Source organism: Parasteatoda tepidariorum, chromosome 2, assembly GCF_043381705.1.
Source record: "Parasteatoda tepidariorum isolate YZ-2023 chromosome 2, CAS_Ptep_4.0, whole genome shotgun sequence".
NCBI lineage: Eukaryota > Metazoa > Arthropoda > Arachnida > Araneae > Theridiidae > Parasteatoda > Parasteatoda tepidariorum.
The window spans coordinates 52,200,272-52,206,271 of record NC_092205.1 but is presented as its reverse complement, the minus strand read 5'-3'; positions in this window follow the sequence as shown (position 1 = coordinate 52,206,271).

Genomic DNA, 6,000 nt, shown 5'->3' with positions numbered 1-6,000 from the left:
GATTAGAAATCACTAAGAGTTAAAAATTAATTAATCTGTTAAATCACAACTTTTTTCAATTATTTATTATATTATTGTAATTAAATTACTTTGCTGACATCAAAACATAATACTATCCGGTTTCAAAGGCGATAAGATACGTGCTTTGCTGAATTGATGAAAAGAGATAAGTCGGTGTTGTAACAAAATTGTTTGCCGTTAATTTTCTGTAACAGAAATTGGTTATAAAAGTCGGCATCATTTTGTAAAAGCGCTAATATGTTCAGATCTTCAGCTAATGAACAAGGTTTTGTTTATTTATTTTTGACTACAGTTTTTCTTTTTTTCTTTTGTAGTTTGTTTGTTATTTATTATTTTTTATAGCAAAATAATGATTTAATGTGACATCTCGTTGTCGTTAATAGCGATACGTATTACGAATTTAATTGATTAGAAATCACTAAATGACCTTTTTTCAATTATTTATTATAATTTAATTATTTTGCAGACATTAAAACATTATATACATTCACGTTTTGGGAGCGATAAGCTGGTAAGCGAGGTTTTTGTCATATGGTTTTGCTACTTTTGATTTACCTTTGTCGTTGTTGATGATGTATGCCTGTTTGGGGAGAGGGGGTGCGATTGTTCTTGCTTTCCAGTGGCGCCATCTATGGACAAGAATTCGACTTCTGCCACACCAAACGTCACACCCATTTATAATTGCGGACCCATTCATACATCATTCATTCATCCACAGATCATAATTTTGACCTGAATCAGAGAACGGTCGATCTCCAATCCAGTACCCCCAGAGGTTTTGATTTGTTACGGGAACATGGACAGGGCTAAAGAGAATAGAAGGGCTAGTTCACTCCGCTCTTAGAGCTGAAGCTACGATTTCCCTCCTAATGACGTCACTGTGTCCACAGATCTCGGAGATCGCAAGCAAAGATATTATGATAACTTTGCATCTTTCTCTTTGCAAAAATAAGTTAGACTTTTTCTGGTTATTAGCTTTCAAACTTTACGTAATTAACACATTATTTCCGTTCATAAACATAGTTCAAAAAACCCTCTTGGTCATTATATTAAAAAAAATACCATTTTAAACTTATAAAAATATTTTACTAGTTGGCAAAAAAGACACTATAAATACTTTATTTTAAAAAGTTCAGTTTTAACTTTAATTATTAAGAAAAATGAAAGCATATATCGACACTTTTCTATCTACATATTCTTTTATAACAATAAGTTGAGTTAAATTTAGAATCTCTGATTTTAAAATATGCCATTAATTTGTTCATACTTAATCATTAGGAAACATCAACCTTAAACGCTAATAATTACTGAAACAAAATAATAATTTAGGTTCATAATGACATTAGAAATTTTACAATTGCTTATAGATAGTTAAATTTACGATGATATAATTTATAGATATTTAAATTTAAAAGAATGTAATTTTTAAAAAAAAATCATAAATATTTAGAATAACTACATTAAAAAATATGTTATGAAATTAGGAGAATTCCAACTATATACTATATATTTTATTTACACTTTTGATTTACATTTTAATTTTCTTTGACTTCATCCATTTTTTAATTTTTTTCACCTGCCTTTCTTTTTGAAGTAACGAGGTGGTTTCTATTTAGATAATGAATTTTTATAAAATTTCTTAAGGACAGAATAAACGTATTGCTTTTTTATATTAACTGTGTCATTTCGGAATCCATTCTTTACATAGTTGTTCATTTACTTTAGGGAATTATGTTTTTGCCTTTTGTTTCTCTATCAAAATTTTTTCAAGTTGCAATCGCGCAAACTGGCATTTCGATAATAGTTTTAAATTCTTGTAAATTCACTGCAATAACTGAGGAAATTCATTATAGAAAATAACAAATGTCTTAGAATATCTCGCAAAAAGAAATGCTCCAATATTAGTTAGAGCTAGTAAGGCCGAACGCTCCGTTCTTGAAGTAAAAGTGCGAGCTTTGCGCCAAAGTGACGTCACTAGAGAAAATCGGAAAATCTTTGCGGCGAGAGCTACTTCAAAGGAGTGAACCAGCCCTTCTATTCTCTTTAGCCCTGGAACATGGAGGACTTTTACGACTCGACAGATTTGACGTGCTTCAGTCACTTTACTACACGGGGAGTCTTCGGCCGACGTTGTTCGAACCCACGAACTCTCGGACATGGGCCCAGCGCCCTACCGACCAGGCTATCCCGGCCCTTAATTTACCTTTATTTTGTTTTAATTAGAAATGGTTCAAGGTGACAAGCTGTTGTCGTTAATGGCGAATATATCATAAATTTACTTGGTTAGAAATTATTATGTAATCGTTTCAAATTTGATATTATTCTTTCATAATTTAATTATTTAACCGCCATTAAAACATTATATACAATTATATAACGTTTTGGATACTATGTGTCACGTGCTTGACTGAATTCACGGAAAGAAAGCCGACGGTGTTGTTGGATAATTGCCAGTTATTTCTGGTTAAAGGAACTGGTTTTGAAAGTCGATAATATTTTGTTAAAGCTGTAATATATGCCGAATTTCAGATGAGTCACGGAAAATTTCTTCACGAAGTTTTGCCTTAAAATTTAGTTGCAGGGAGTTTCAAGTTTACATGGATCTGTTTAAAATATTATTAACGTTAATACTGATACGTTTTTAATAATATTTTTAATAAGAAATATGCTAATTTTTTAATTATTTTAAGGTAGTTTAAATAGTTAACAATCATTAAAATATTTATTTTTAAAATATTTAGCGTTGAGAATATTAAGGTATCCGAATAATAAGATATTTTTTTAAAACAACCTTAGTTGAAATTTTAATTTTATTTCTGATAAGAAGGGGTGCTGAAATTATAAATTTAAAATAAAAACAAAAATTAATAAAATTATTTTTTAAAAAAAGTGTAAATCTAAACTTAAAAAATACAAATATTAAATCTAAATTTATAGCAGCTTTACATCAAAATGTAATGCATAAGTATAAAAGTTTTTTTTTCTAGATCAGTAATATTACGTGTACCAATAATAAACTTATATAGATAAACTATAGACATAGATAATAAACTTGCAGAAAGAAAACTATACGTTTAGAGAAAAAATCAAAAAGTAGACAAAAATTTTAATGAATAGAATTACACCATAAAATTAAATCAGTTCCATGTGTAAATAAATTAATCTTAAGCATGTTCCACTCTTTTATTATCTAATTGATTTTGTACACTAAAACAATTTACTGAATTATTTTCATTATTATCATCATAACAATACAAAAATATTTTTTTTCTACGAAATTGTCTTTAAGGAGAAGAGAAAGAGAAAGAAGCAAAGAGAAGAGTCAAATAAACAATAATTAGCAGTAATGAACATAGGTTGCGTTTGGAAGGTTGTACAAAATTTATTTCTGTTCTGCAGAGAGCAAGAATCCGTACTGAAAAATATCTGATTCATATACACGAAGAAATAAAATATTGTAAAATTACCGTACTCTATGGTAATGATATTTCTGGTAAAACACACTATAATTATGGTTAATAAAATCGAAATATACGGTATCTAAACCATTCTCTTGGTAATTTTTCAGTCCGTATGATAACAGTTTAGCGGAAATTCTGGTATTCAAAATTATATTTCTTATAACCATGCATTTAGTAAATAAATATGAAACTGAACAGTAAATTTAGCCGAATAAATGAGTTTCATGCCATGTTCTTAGATATCATGATAAAATGACCAAGTTTACCACATTTACCAAATTTTATCACATATTATGAAACCCATTTTCATTGTTAATTTTACTAAAATCATGACCAAAGCACTTCGATAAAATCCCCGAGCTTTTTGGTGTTCCCATAGTAACAGAAACAAGGTAAAAATTACCATTGTCTGATAGTTTTGACCATATTATTGTTTCAGGGAAAGATACGAATTTAGTAACAGATCAATATAGAAATTACATTTAAATACTTGTTATTGAAGCATTCAGTCGAACAATTTTGAGAAAAAATTATTATATAAAGTTTCTGATAGAAGTTACTATTATTATTATTTGTAAAAATTTCTGGCAAAATTTAAGAAACTAGGGGGAAAATATTAATATTTTTTTTAAAAAAAAAACTTTTGTTTGTATAACAGTACTCTCCTTTCAAACTAGTAATGATAGTCTGCAACTGACCAAAAAGCCTAAACTTTAAAAGTATTGAAGTTTGCAGAAATAAAAAAAAAATAAAAAAATGCAACGCTTGTGATCGAAATTTTCACTACGCCTACAATGCCCAGTGAAGCACTCCTACATTAACCAATTGCTGCCCAAGGGAACACTAAATTAAAGGGTTTCGCAATTTTTAAACCAAGGGCCTCATTGTGGCATGAGACACCGATCTTAAAATTTAAAAAAAGAAAAAAACCTCCATTTTTGCTGTACGAGATTGATTGCTGGAGCTTGAAAATCTTAATTAGTTTTTCTTTCAGGAAAAAAACTGCAAATATAAGTTGGTAAAAAGAGATTAGTTAATTAGTTAAGAATTAACTAATGTTGTTGTTGTTGTTTCTAATGGCACTTGCCATACGAGCAAGCCTGCTTGGTGAAACCGAGCAAATTTAAGGCAGAGTATGCGTTTCTTGTTTTCAGTGGCGCCATCTATGGCCAAGAATTCAACTTCTGCGCACCATAAGTCGCACCCGTTTATAGGGCGGACCCATTCATACATCCATTCATTCATCCACAGATCGTAATTTTGACCTGAATCAGAGAACGATCGATCTCCAATCCAGTACCCAAAAGGTTTTAATTTGTTATGGGATCATGGAGGACTTTTGCGACTCGACAGATTTAACGTGAATCAGTCACTAGAATTAACTGATAAAATTAGTTAAGAATTAAAGTATTAAAAGTGTTTTAAGATAGATAGTGAGTTTCAATTTTGACAGTTTTTGATGTTTGTGGCCATTTCATTACACTTCTTTCTTTCCTGTCTTCCTATCTTTTTCCTTTTTACTATATTTCTCTTTTTCTTCCTTTTTTTTATCCTCCAGAAGCTCTACAAACACAATTAATTAAACATCACTAAATCACCCACCATTAAATAATTTCTCTTCAATTGGAATTACTGACTATTCTTTTTTTCTCTCTCAATTGACTATTTCTTATTCAATTGAATATTTTTTTTATTTCATATTCCATTCCTTATTAAATGACTTTCTTTTATTTTTCATTCATGAATATTTAAATGGTAACACATTTCCTATATTTTTTGCATCGATCTAAAATTGAAAATCATACCGATTCAAAATTAAATAGGATTTTTAAGAAAGCAGAGCTACTTTACAACAGGGTTACTTAAAGCAGGGTAACTTCTGAAATATGCGTGATTGCTATATAAATGGTGTGCTACTTTGAAATTGGATTCATTGCAATAAAGGTGCTACAATATTTAAGTGCTGGTAAAAAACAACTAAAGTTTGCGATGCTTCCTCTTTCAATAATGATGAAGAAAACAAATATCAGCATTTAAATTTAAACATGATGTTAACATTTATATGTAACATTAAACATGTTAACGTGTTTCATATGAGCAGGAAAGCAAAAAGTATATGAATGACATATGAGTTTTGAAGGGTACTTTTTAATTACTTTTTTATGCGCTAGATTTATTTGAAAAAAAGCTAATTCTCTCATTTCGGAATCTTTTTTTCTCATATTGGAGGTTTTGAGATATATAGCGTTAAAAAAATAATTGTCTGTATTTTTGAGTAGATAGATCAGGTATTAACATGATAACTCAATATCGCAAGTAACTCAAAATCAGAGGCTCTGTTATTACTTTATAGAAATGTTGAAAAGAAAATGTATTCAGCTCTTTATAACTCCAAGTTACTAAACTGGAAGCTGTTTTATCGGGTTTCTAAAAGCAATTTAAAATAGGAAGGTATATCCATGATTATGTTCTTATAATTTTAGTACTTTCCATTTAAAATGTGCTCAAGAATTTTAGT